Source organism: Lipophrys pholis (assembly GCF_963383615.2).
Source record: "Lipophrys pholis genome assembly, chromosome: 12".
NCBI classification, from domain to species: Eukaryota; Metazoa; Chordata; class Actinopteri; order Blenniiformes; family Blenniidae; genus Lipophrys; species Lipophrys pholis.
In genome coordinates this window covers 4,603,198-4,616,115 of record NC_137641.1, presented here as the reverse complement: position 1 = coordinate 4,616,115, position 12,918 = coordinate 4,603,198, and the positions used below count along the sequence as shown (strand labels likewise).

Below are 12,918 nucleotides of genomic sequence, written 5' to 3'. Positions count from 1 at the left end.
CAGTCAGAACATTTCCATAGAGCCACTTTGCATCAGCAGCACCATGCTCCAGTGCTCTGGGAGAGTTTATAGTCCTGACAGTTGAAGACTGGATGACTGACAGCCGTCCTTCATGACAACAGAAGACAGAGAAATCCTCCTCATCAGAAACATGAGTGTGATCTGCGTCCTCATCTGGACTCTCCTCTGCTGCTGCTTCACAGGTAAAGTCCAGAGAATCAAACTCCTCTCCTCTGTCAACATCCGTCCCTCTGAAATGAAGCCCACAAAACCATGAGGCTGCTTGATGTTTCTGTCTGTGTTTCCTCAGAGTCCAGAGGCCAGGTCACAGTGACTCAGCCTGCGGCAGTCAGCTCTGCTCTGGGAGCCTCCGTCACCATCACATGTAGGACCAGTCAGAATGTTTATTATAGTACTTATCACCATTTAGCCTGGTACCAACAGAGAGATGGACAACCTCCTAAAAGGCTCATTTACTTGACCAACCGTCGAGCATCAGGGACTCCAGATCGTTTTACAGGCAGTGGATCAAACTCTGACTTCACTCTGACCATCAGTGGAGTTCAAGCTGAAGATGCTGCAGTTTATTACTGTCAGAGTGAACATTACATCAACAGTCAGTGGGTGTTCACACAGTGAAAAACCGTCGTACAAAAACCTCCCTCAGTCAGACTGAACAGAAACTGACTGCTGCACACTGATACACTTCACTGAACACACACACACACACACACACACACACACACACACACACACACACACACACACACACACACACACACACACACACACACACACACACACACACACACACACACACACACACACACACACACACACACACTTTAGAAATCTCTAACATAAACTGAACTAATGAATTTATTTATTGAGATCAGATGTTTCTTCACCAGAGGCGGTGGTGTTTCAACATGTAAATACTTGGTGGTGAGATTTTATTTCAGGTCTACTGAGCGCAGAGTTCAACACCACTTAATACCAAACTAAAGTTTGTGCAGAAGTTTTTAGCTCCAACATCTTTATGACAACCATATACTGTAGGATCCCATCTTGTGAAAAGGTTTAACACGGGGAATAGCCTCTGATTAAATCATTTAATAAACTAAACTGTGTCTCGGTGGGGAGTTGAACACGGGCCTACTGATTGCAAGGAAAGAATTCCTCCACTAGACGAGCAGCATATTGATTTACAAGTGAGATTCTTACACAGATTTTATTATGACCTTACACTCACTTTACCTCCAGTTTCTCCTCTAAAGTCAGAGTTTTACATTTATACACCAGTAAATAATCAACCTCATTCATTTGGATTCTTAACTGTTAGCTCTCGCGGCGCATAAGCTGGCGTCACAACTCACTCTGGTTCTGTCAAGCAGTGCCTCCATTGACGCCAGCCAATCAGCTCTGAGCTTCTAAATCATCCTGGAGCAGGGCTTCGGGCTGCAAGCCCCACTCTCCATAAAAATCATGTGATCTGAATGAATGTACCACAGCCTGAGCATGAACACTTACATTTGACTGCATGAAATACAAACTGCATTGAGAGAGAGGAGCTGGTCCAACTCATGCAACCATCAGTGTGGATCAGGAGAAAACTCAGCCTGAAGCAGCAAGAGGAGACCAAGAACCAGGAAGTTCAATCCTCACACACAAATATGCAACTCAGGAGGAAGCTATATTCACAGAAAATAAAATACTATGGATGATCTTAAAGGATAAATAATGTACTTTACCTGCAGTTATTTTTCACTGGTTCATCAGGTTGTGCTCAGCTCCACCTGCCCCTAATGACCAACTGCTCCTGACCAGAGGTCATAATAATAATGTCCTGGGGAATTGCACCCCAGGAAATCCTATCTAAGGTCTTTTACTACATAAGGTAGTACTACATACTACATAAGGTCAAACAGGTCCAAAAATACCACGAGACAAGACCATTTCCAAATTAATTAAAAAATATTTTTGATTAAATTAATAGATAAAAAGAAATAGAACTGAACAAGGTCACACACCAGTCAAACATGTTCACACTAAAATGAGCAACTGGACAAGAAAGAGGGTGAGGTCAGGGCCGGAGCTCAGCATGCGGCAGGGCAACCGAATGAGACGGGAATCCTCAACTGAATCACCTGTGACACTGCAAATACTCACAGAATCATAGTAAGAGGGAGACGACTGTGAAGACTGCACCACCACTACGGAGGAAACTGCTGCAGTCAACCTACACCACCTGGAGACGAAGAAAACACAGGTTAATAATCTCCCTAAATTTCTTTATTTGTTCCAACACATTCAAATCTTTATAAGAAAATCTTTTTTTCGACAGTTACATCATACAATACTATTGGTCATGCAATATTAATAAGCTCTGTCATTGGCTGGACAATGAAGCCGACACAGATCCTTCATGGGCTCAAATAGAACGGCGATCTTCAAGGTTCTCTCTCCAGTCCCTCCTCACTTCTCGTCTCCCTGTTAACATTCATAACATCTAACAGAACCCTGTTGTCAACAATTCTTTGAAAATCTGGCTGCAGTTCCGTAAATATTAAAGCTTGAATTACCCCTCAATTTAAGAACTGATTGTTAAAAACCATCTATTTCCGCCCTCCCTATCAAATCCTGCATTTGAAATCTGGCAAAACAAGGGCCTGGGGCCTCATTTATAAAACACTGCGTAGGATTCCTACTAAAAATGTTGGTGCGCTCTAAAGCTGAAAATGGCGTGCGCCCAAACAAATTCAGATTGGTGAAACCGTGCGTACTGCACTTTCCTGTTATAGATCACAGTCCACCTGGAAGGTCCCACAGTTGATGTCCCGCCCTCAACACGTCCACTTTCAACCATAAATGGTCGATGCAAAGTGTCTCGTCAATATCTTTGCATCTCAATCGGCCCGTTGATCGCCGGCATTTGACGCTAAATCCTGAGAGAAAAGAAAAGAAAAGGAATTTTACAGAGAAAGAAATAGTCATGGAGGAGGTGGAGGTCAGGAAAATTATATTAGTTGGTGGTCACCAGTGTTGCCACAGTTACCTTGCAAAAGTAATCAGATTACTGATTACTAGTCACTCGCCTAAAAAGTAATTTAGTTACTTCATTGATTACTTGTTTTTAAAAGTAACTAAATTGGATTACAAGTAACTTTTTAGTTACTTTCAACAGTTGCCGACACCGCCCCACGTCTCTAAATAAAAAGTACAACTGGTTTGGCCACAAAGTGAGTTCTGATCACTGCCTGGCCTCCTGCTGATCCAGATTTAACCTTTGACCTTCATTCTTTGTATTTATATCTGACTCATTTTGTAAATATCAGATTTTTACCATTACTGGTATTTATTTACCCAGTTGTAGTCTGTTGTTGACCTTTTAATTACCCCCCTTGAGGAGAAATCAAGTCTTTCATTGATTGATTGATTGAAAAAGAAAAAAATGTCAAAAGAGTTCAACATCTCTGCAGTTGTGTTCTTGTGGCAATAATATGGTTTAGTGTTGACATTTCTTGGTTTCCGTTGTTTCGTGTTACCTGAACGCACAGTTAGAGCGAGTTGGTCTGTGATTGGCTGAGAGTGGAGAAGGGGGCGGGTCAGGTCAGACTGCATGCACTGCGTGTGTCTGTGGCCGTTTTCTAATTCTTAGAGCGCCAGTGTGTACTCGCCTACGTCACGAGTAACTACTTGCAGCGTCCTCGGAAGTGCGGAAATGCAAATTTACGAGGACGCATCGGCGTTAATGGAGAATCGGAACACGAGTACAGTACTGTATAAAGTACAGTGTATAGTTCCGTGTATAGTACAGTGTTACTATTACTTCTACCTCCTATACAGCCTTTATTTTACTCTTCATCTCCTTGGAGTTCAGTAACAACAAAAGCAGCTGATCAGAAATGTCCTACTAATACAAACAATTATTTTACTGTTTTAATGAAGATCCTTGATGTTTATTAAATAATTAACCAGCTTTTCTTACCTGCTGCTTGTTGTCATCCTTCTGGTCATGTCATTAATATGTACTGTATTACATTTGTCTAATATACATCCTACAGTTAATCACTCCAATCATTAGTTGTAACAACTTCTCTTTAGAATAAATACATAAATGGTTTATACTGTGTGAGAGTAAATACATAAATACACACATGGCTTACACTATCGAGCAAAGAAATATATCAAGCAGAAGATAAAGGAACATTTATTTAATAAACTTCAGTGGAACCTACAACAGTAAAAACACAAGTTAGAAACATTATGTACACAGAAAAATGACATTGTTTTTAAAAATTCTAAAGTTCTTTCTTTTTTTTCCCAGGAACCCCTGCAGTGATACACAGGTCCATAATGTTCCTATCCTGGAACTTTTCTTTCCTGGAGGTGTCGTGACTCCAGCTTCAGGGTTTCCTGGAGCATCGTTATGTTGATACTGATGTTCCTGCTGGTCATCAGGCATTCTGCTGTACTGCTGATTGATGGTGTCACCTTCTAATTCTTCCTCCTGCTGGTCATCAGGCATTCTGCTGTACTGCTGGTTGATGGTGTCACCTTCTAATTCTTCCTCCTGCTGGTCATCAGGCATTCTGCTGTACTGCTGATTGATGGTGTCACCTTCTAATTCTTCCTCCTGCTGGTCATCAGGCATTCTACTGTACTGCTGATTGATGGTGTCACCTTCTAATTCTTCCTCCTGCTGGGGCCGTTGATGGAGCCACGTTCTAATTCCTCCTCCTGCAGAGCCACAACACATCTGTTACCTAAACGACAAACTTTTCCCCTCTATCATAGTGGAGTTATTTGTCATACCACAGGAGGTTTATTGAAAGTTGAATTGTGTTCATTTTGTCGTTCTAAACCTCATATATTATAGACTCTTTTTTAATGACACTGGTCACCTGATAAAGACCGACATGTCATCACAACCAGATGAAGCTCTGAGGAAGACTACTGATGCAGCTGAAACATGCCAGCAAGGTAGAATCTTTCCTGCATCTACCTGTTGTTAAAAAAGACTCTGTAATATATGAGGTTTATTGACGTGTACATTGGCAACTGGGGATCTGTGCAGGATGCTCTTGTCCTGCACAGATCCTCCATGTACCAGCAAGTACTGGTACCAGCTGGGTGATGGAGGAAGTACTGTATCTACCAGGTACTTTCTGCTGGGTGATGGAGGAAGTACTGTATCTACCAGGTACTTTCTGCTGGGTGATGGAGGAAGTACTGTACCCATGCCTGCAGCACACAGTTATTATATCACTGTACTGGCAACCTGCTTTATCTCAATAATAACAGTCATGAACACGAAGGAAATAATAAATTCTGATTCATGATTACATCAAAATATATCAAATGTTTTCCATGTGAATTTTAACTGACAGGCAAGTTGAAACCCAACAGACACCAGGTCAAACCTGCTGGTGCTCCATCTTTCTGAGAGCCTGGAGAGACGTCCTCTTGTTGCTGCCTGTCTGTGTGGCATCAGGTGACAACATGGAGGTGGTGGAGGAAGGTCCAGGAAGGGAGGAGGAGGAAAGTCCAGGGAGGAGGAAGAGGAAGGTCCAGGGATGATGATGGAGACGACCAAGTGACACTGAGGACGCCCAGAGGGACCTGGCAGGAAGTGATGTGCGAGTGAGACTGTCCAGCTGTCTGCTGCTGAAGAACGACCTGCAGGCCTCAGAGAGGAGAACCACATCTAGACAGGAAGCTCTCCTCATGTAGTCATGTTCTCTAGTCATGTGTAAATATATGTAGATAGATGGATAAAGACAGAGAGATCAACAGACTGTAAATGATTGTATATGACTGTAAAATATAGAACTGAACATTTCTCTGTTTCATTTGATAAACAATGTAATGTTGCTTTAAAGAAGAAATTGTCTGGGGTGAATTTCAACAATCATGAGGTCTATGAGGAGGACATAAAACAAAAAGAATGACACACTACCAATTCAGTAAGTTATTAACACATGTATGAATAAAGTATATACATGTAATAATTCAAGCATCAAAAACAATCCTCACTCCCATCCTCATCTGGAGGAGTTCCTCTTCTCCACTGGACCAGGCTTCAGGTTCCTCAATAGTCCTGGGTTCAAATAGTGCATGGTGTTAGTTTGAATCCACAGCATCCTCCAGTGCCAGTAGATTCTCCAGTAGAACCAGTAGAACCTCCAGTATGATGGGTAGAAATCTTTAGTGCAATTGAGACAAAACACTATGGCCAGTAGAACCTTCACCTCTCAGTCAAGTTCAAAAGTTTTAAACATGATCTTTCCCCTCAGCAGCAAATAAAAATGTAGATGAACACTGTTAGATTTACACTAAAACAATTATATCTCATGTTTAACCACAGTAGAGAACCACAGCCAGCCTCGTCTCAGTCTGGATCCACAATCTCCGAAAACCTCAGAACAAATGTTTAAGTAAGCGTGATCTTGAAATATCAACCTCATAACAACATTTTATAACAACTATAGTCTGGCCTAAAACACTCTTAAAACTGCACTCTGTTAAACAATGACGCTAATATTTCAGATCTTTTACGCACCGTTGTGTGTTTCCCTCCTCTGCGATCTCCTCCGTCATCTCTTGCCAAATGCATTATGGGTAAATTGGCTTCCCAAGACTGAACAGGTCTGTTTCGATGAATCCTCGATAAAGTTGGCGGAGCGAGGATACATCCGGGTATTCCATGTGTACTCGGTGAGAAACGGCCTAAGAATAGAAACAGTACTTGGTCTGCCACTGATTACGTTTAACAGGTACACGAGAGCACAAGTATGGAGGAGTATGGGTATTGGAAAACGGCCTGTGTGTTTGGAGGAGAGAGAACGAGCGGCCGGTTCTGTTTAATGATAAAGCGGCTTTGCAGACAAGTTACTTGTCCTGCTGGACGCTACAATATTAATGCACAGTGACTTGGAGAAGTAACTTTAATCTGATTACTGGTTTGGAAATAACAACGCGTTAGATTACTTGTCTAACCAGCATCACTGGTGGTCATGGTAGTAGAGTCACTAATAAAAGTAAAAACAAGCGATTGGCAGCGCGTCGTCACTGCTGTAAACAGTGTGGCAGCCACAGAGAGATCAGTCACTGTAGAGGTGGAGAAGAAGAGTCTGATCTGAAGGTGGAGGCCAGAGGAGAGTGACCTCATGGGGGCAGCACCTGAGCACACTGCTGGACACCATAACAGCCCTCATGGTTGTGACGGCCAGCGTGTCTTTCTGGTGGAGACCACAGCGGACCGATAAAGTTCACTTTTATCTGTTGATTAAATGTATGAATGAAATACTTGAACAGGGACTTGTAAAAAGGCTCAGTGGACTTTGTGTTGTATCCTCAGTCACTGGAGAGTTGGAGGCGGAGGGTGACGTGGAGGTCGTCTGTCTCCAGCAGCAGAGCGTCCAGAGCGCATGGCGGTGCAGCGCATCCACAGTGCAGCTTCATGCACGACTGTCACCGTGCTATTTATATGCGTTCTTAGCAATGGGACCGGTTGTTAAACACCTTGTCACAATTGATAATCAGTCAGTTCTATCCACCGCTCTGGATCATTTGAAGATGAAAGTTTGTCATATGAACATCGTGCTGCTGATTCAGTAGTAATGGCTCATTAAAGGAACATCTATAACACTGAAGCTCGGCTGTTTATGATCACCTGGATCTATAAGTCTGACATTTGAAGACATTAAATGTATGAGATGAATCTGGCTTCAATTCTCCACCTACTCTCCACTACTGGCCCCAGGCCTTGTTCAAATGGAAACATGCTCTCCTCCTACACACAACAACTGACTAAAGGAGGTCCTAAATCACATTAAACTTGAAAAGATTCCATTTTCACTCACAAACTCAAGTTCTGTTTTCAATGAAACCTGGCAACCCTTTATAAAACCCCTGTCCAATACTACTATGAACCAGGAACTAACGAAATGCCTCCCCTCCACTCCCCCGTCTATTTTCTGTAGGTCTCCTTCTGTTGTTTTCTTTACTTTATTCTCATACTTAACTATTTACGTCTTAGTTTTCCAATCCAATTCTGTTTTTCATTTAACTATTTGTGTTCCTTATGTAGTTGTGTCTCGAATGAAGTTTTAATTAAAGGGTGGGAAGGGACAACGGACAGTCATGGACTTTAGTTCAGCTGTAGAAGCAGATTGAGCTCAATTGATTCAATATTGATACTGTGATTATTTTTCTTGTCCCCATCATGCATTACGTTGAATGACCCTCTTACTTTTCAACCCATCTGTTTATACACATTTTTCTTTTGTTGTAAAAGGAAAAGTGAAAAAGCTAAAAAAAAAAAAAGATTTAAAAACAATAAATAAAAGACAGCATGTCCAAGCAGCAATCTCCTGAGCTGGACCAAGACACCATCCGGCCGGGGAAATGAAGCAGGAGCAGAAAAAAAGAAAAACACAAACCAGAAGAAGACAAATGTTCTTCTCTCCTGCTGGTTCCTGTCAGGACTCTTGCTGTGGCATTATGAATCAGTGGAAGACTTTCAGCAGTTATTCAGACACCCTGATATTAGGGAGTTACAATAGTTACTCTGGAGGGAACAAATGTGTGGATTAGTTTCTCAGCTTCATTCTGAGTCAACATGTTCCTGATACTAGAAATATTAAGCAGGTGACAAAAGGCAGTCCTGCAGATTTGTTTAATGTGGAGCTGAAGGATCAGTCCTGGTCCAAAGTAACTCCAGGTTCCTCACAGTGGTACTGGAGGTCAAAGTAATACCATCCAGTGTTACTATATGTTCAGATCATTTCTCTCTCAGATGATTTGGGACAACTATAATAACTTGTGTTTAATCTGAGTTCAGAAGCAGAAAATGATCATTCATCCAGACTCTTGTGTCTCTAAGAGAAGCTTCTAGTTTGACAAGTTGATCAGTATCATCTGGTTTCATAGAGAAATCCATTGGTGGATCATCTGCATAGTAATGGAAGTTAATGGAGAGTTTTCTGATCATCCCTGCTCCCTCCTGCTCATCCTCTACATCCTCCTTCTTGGCAATATCATCAGTAAACATCATCTTCATTTCCACTGCTACGCCGACAACATCCAGATCTACATTTCAACCAAATCTGTCACCCCAACAACCTGCTCCACCCTCACCAACTGCCTCAGTGAAATAAAAACATGGATAAAACATGAAACATGAACTAAACTACGACAAATTGTACATGATAATCATGAGACCTAAATCCCTCACAAAACACATGGACAACTTCACCCTGACCACTGGAAACTCCACCCTGTCTCCGTCACCTCACACCTGTAATCTGAGAGTTATTCTCCACATCAAGCTCACCTTTGAACAACACATCAACCAGATCACTCGGACCGCCTTCTTTCACCTCAAAAACACGGCCCACCTTCACAACTCACTCTCCTCCTCTGCTGCTGAAACCCTCATCCACTCATTCATCACATCCTGAATCCACGACTGCAACAACATTCTCCTCGGCTCATCTTCAAAAGTCCTCAATAAACTTTGGTGTATCTAGAACTCTGCTGCTCGTCTGCTCACCCACTGCAACTCCTGTGAACACATCACCCCCGTCCTCCTGAACCTCCACTGGCTCCCTGTCCTCCAAAACATATCACTAACATCTCTGTCTGTCTGTCTGTCTGTCTGTCTGTCTGTCTGTCTGTCTGTCTGTCTGTCTGTCTCTCTCTCTCTCTCTCTCTCTCTCTCTCTCTCATCATTTTCTCACCTTCTATCCACATATGTTTTTCTTTCTCTCAGTAAAAGTACCTGGATATGACTGTGTTGAATTTGGTGAAATATAAATAAAGTTCAATTGAAGTAGAACATGGACCTTTCTGATTAATAACAGATGTTTTTTAATACTTATATTCTAATTCTGCTAAATCTTCAGACTAAATCAAAGCATCTCTAAAGGAGGAGATTTTATTTGTTTCAGGTGGAAATAAGTCGTGCAAAGATGTACAATTTAAAGATTTCTCTTGAGTTTTATTTTGAACTCAAAACTTTTTTTTAGGTTTCTTATAAATGCAAATTACCTGAAATATCACTCTCCATGTAATCTACTTTAGTCCACATCTACGTCTCCTAATATCTTCTGTAGTAAACAAAGAGTTTAAATGTTTAATCAGAACAGTCTGGATGTTCACTGTAATTCATCAGAGTATTTATTAACCTGATATCAACAGGAAGAGACAGAAGCTCCAACATTGCTCATTAACTAAAGTAACAATTCATAAAATCAACCTGTATGCTGATGATGTTGTTTTTGTATCTTGGAATATTCTCTCAAAATGCCAAAATGCCCAAAATGGCAATTCTGGGACTTGATCACACTTAATCTAAATAATGTAAACTGTCAAAGTTATCTGAACTTGTATTTAACCACATTTGCTCATGATGAATGAAGAGCACAGCTTCCTCTGACTGACTGTGTGTTTTGAGTCTGTTTCACATAAAATTGATTCAGCAACAAGAGGTGGAATCCTGAGAGTATCTATCAAGTCAAATTTCTGCTCCAAAGAAGGAGTTATGATGATTTTATTGCTGTAAAAAAGTCATGTAAGACCAAAGATTGAGGTGAAAACTGTCTTTATTTTGTCAAAGCTTGAAGAAAATGATGATGATGAAAGAAGATGAATATTGATGAAGTCAGTTTGCTTTGATGATAGAAGAAAGTGAAAGAGGGTGAATGACAGAGGTGAGATCAGTGTGAGAGTAAAAGCAGTGTGAGAGTCCCAGTGAGTCCGGTCAGGACTGGGAACACTGGTCTCTCCTCAGTGTCTCTCTGAGGGGAGTCTGGGAGCCCCGGGTGGCCTCACAGGTCACAGAGCCCACCTTCCTCCACTGGTCTGCAGGGAGCCTCAGGGTGCTGCTCCAGCTGTAGAGGCCGTCCTTCTGCAGCACCCCGGGGCTCCTGCTCTCCTCCCAGCTGCTGCTGCTGCTGCTGCTGCTGCTGTCCTCCACCTTCCAGCTCAGACTCCAGTCTGAGGGGAAGCCCTCGTTGGCCAGGCACATGAGCGTGGCCTTCCCCTGCTGCAGCTGCTCTCTGGAGGGGGGCAGCACCGTCAGGGTGGGGCGGGTATCACCTAGGAGACACCAATCAAATTAGAGGACAGGGAGCACCCAGCTGTCAATCAACCAGCACACACCTGGACAGCTTTAGTGGGAGACAGCTGATTTGGTCCTGGAAGAAGTTGCTGTCAGAGGCTTTTTCTGCTCCAGCAGTCACTCACTCACACATTGTTTCACTTCCCTTTAAGAAGCCTCTCATGCACATCAGCACAGAGAGAATCATCCAACACTTTGACCTGAAATACCTCAAACTACACAGGAAGGAACACAAGCTGATGTCTCAACGTTTACTCTTCATTTGCATCAACGTTATCAGAAAGTTTACACTTTACAACTTATGACTGGAAACTTTAACATGAACTTCAAATCTAAAATAATATTTTCAATTATTTAGAGCAAAATATGAAATACACAGGAAATAAAGATAACTTCTTTGGAGGATTTGATAAATTTACAACATTTATCATCAGTATTTCTATTTTACTGTAAAATAACAATATTAATAATACATTTTAAAGTAAGAAGAGAAACAGAATTGGGAAACATTCTATAGAACCAAGAATAAATCCAGCTGTGATGAAGAGACACTCAATAAAACAAGAAGAATAAAACCTGCACACATTCCAACACAAACACATTTCAAACAGTGGACATGTCAACTAAAACTCAGCCCAAAGACAGACCAGTGCACCAGAAATGTCCCTAAATACACAGGTCAGTGTAAAAACAGCTTCAACATGAGACTGGTAGAGTTAAAACAGTGTGTTCCACAGCCATCAGGCTCTAACTGAGCACATTTAAAGACTGACAATATCTTTGGTTTTGTCATTTAATCCTAATGAGATTTTAATCCGGTGTAAATTTAAAACTAATAACTTTTCTCTGTGATCAAATTAAAGTGAAACAGAGCTGAGCTAAACTACATGAAATCAATGGAGATTAAAACTTGATCACTACAATAATTATTAAGAAAAAAAAACATCTTTCTAATCTCAAATCATTCAAACCGAGGTTTAATGTATGAATTTGAATTATTTAGTTGAAAGTATTAAAGGAGAATAAACTTACTTCCAACATCCAGTCTGGTTCCTCCACCGAACGTGTACCACAGTGATACAAACTCATTGAGCCGCTGTACAAAAACCTCTGACTGTAGAGAGACGCCACTCTCTGATTCTGAAACCAACAAACTCACCAAAACAACTTTTACCACCTGATCCTAACGGAACACAAGAGAACAGTTCTTTCATCTGCAATGTCTACTTGAAATACATATATTTATAGAGATTGTTTTAAAGATTATTTTCAATTTATTCAATAATATCTTTTGGAATTTATTCCTAAATAGATTTGGCAGCAAAAATAGGAAATTTTTAAAAAGTAAAAACTACAGACGTATCTTTAATTATTCAGTTCAATTCCTTAATATTGTCATTAAAGTTTGAATCCAGAGTGAAACTGAGAGATGAAAGTGATCCAGGTCCCTGTTGGAGTCAGTCAGAACATTTCCATAGAGCCACTTTGCATCAGCAGCACCATGCTCCAGTGCTCTGGGAGAGTTTATAGTCCTGACAGTTGAAGACTGGATGACTGACAGCCGTCCTTCATGACAACAGAAGACAGAGAAATCCTCCTCATCAGAAACATGAGTGTGATCTGCGTCCTCATCTGGACTCTCCTCTGCTGCTGCTTCACAGGTAAAGTCCAGAGAATCAAACTCCTCTCCTCTGTCAACATCCGTCCCTCTGAAATGAAGCCCACAAAACCATGAGGCTGCTTGATGTTTCTGTCTGTGTTTCCTCAGAGTCCAGAGGCCAGGTCACAGTGAC

At 41.5% G+C, this 12,918-nt stretch overlaps 1 gene segment (V, D, J or C); it reads right to left on the bottom strand.

Moving 5' to 3' along the window:
- Positions 1-10,589: 10,589 nt before the first annotated feature.
- Positions 10,590-12,261, bottom strand: LOC308117696 (Ig kappa-b4 chain C region-like). The segment is given in 2 exons: positions 12,158-12,261; positions 10,590-11,103 (listed from the first exon to the last, which is right to left on the bottom strand).
- Positions 12,262-12,918: the final 657 nt, after the last annotated feature.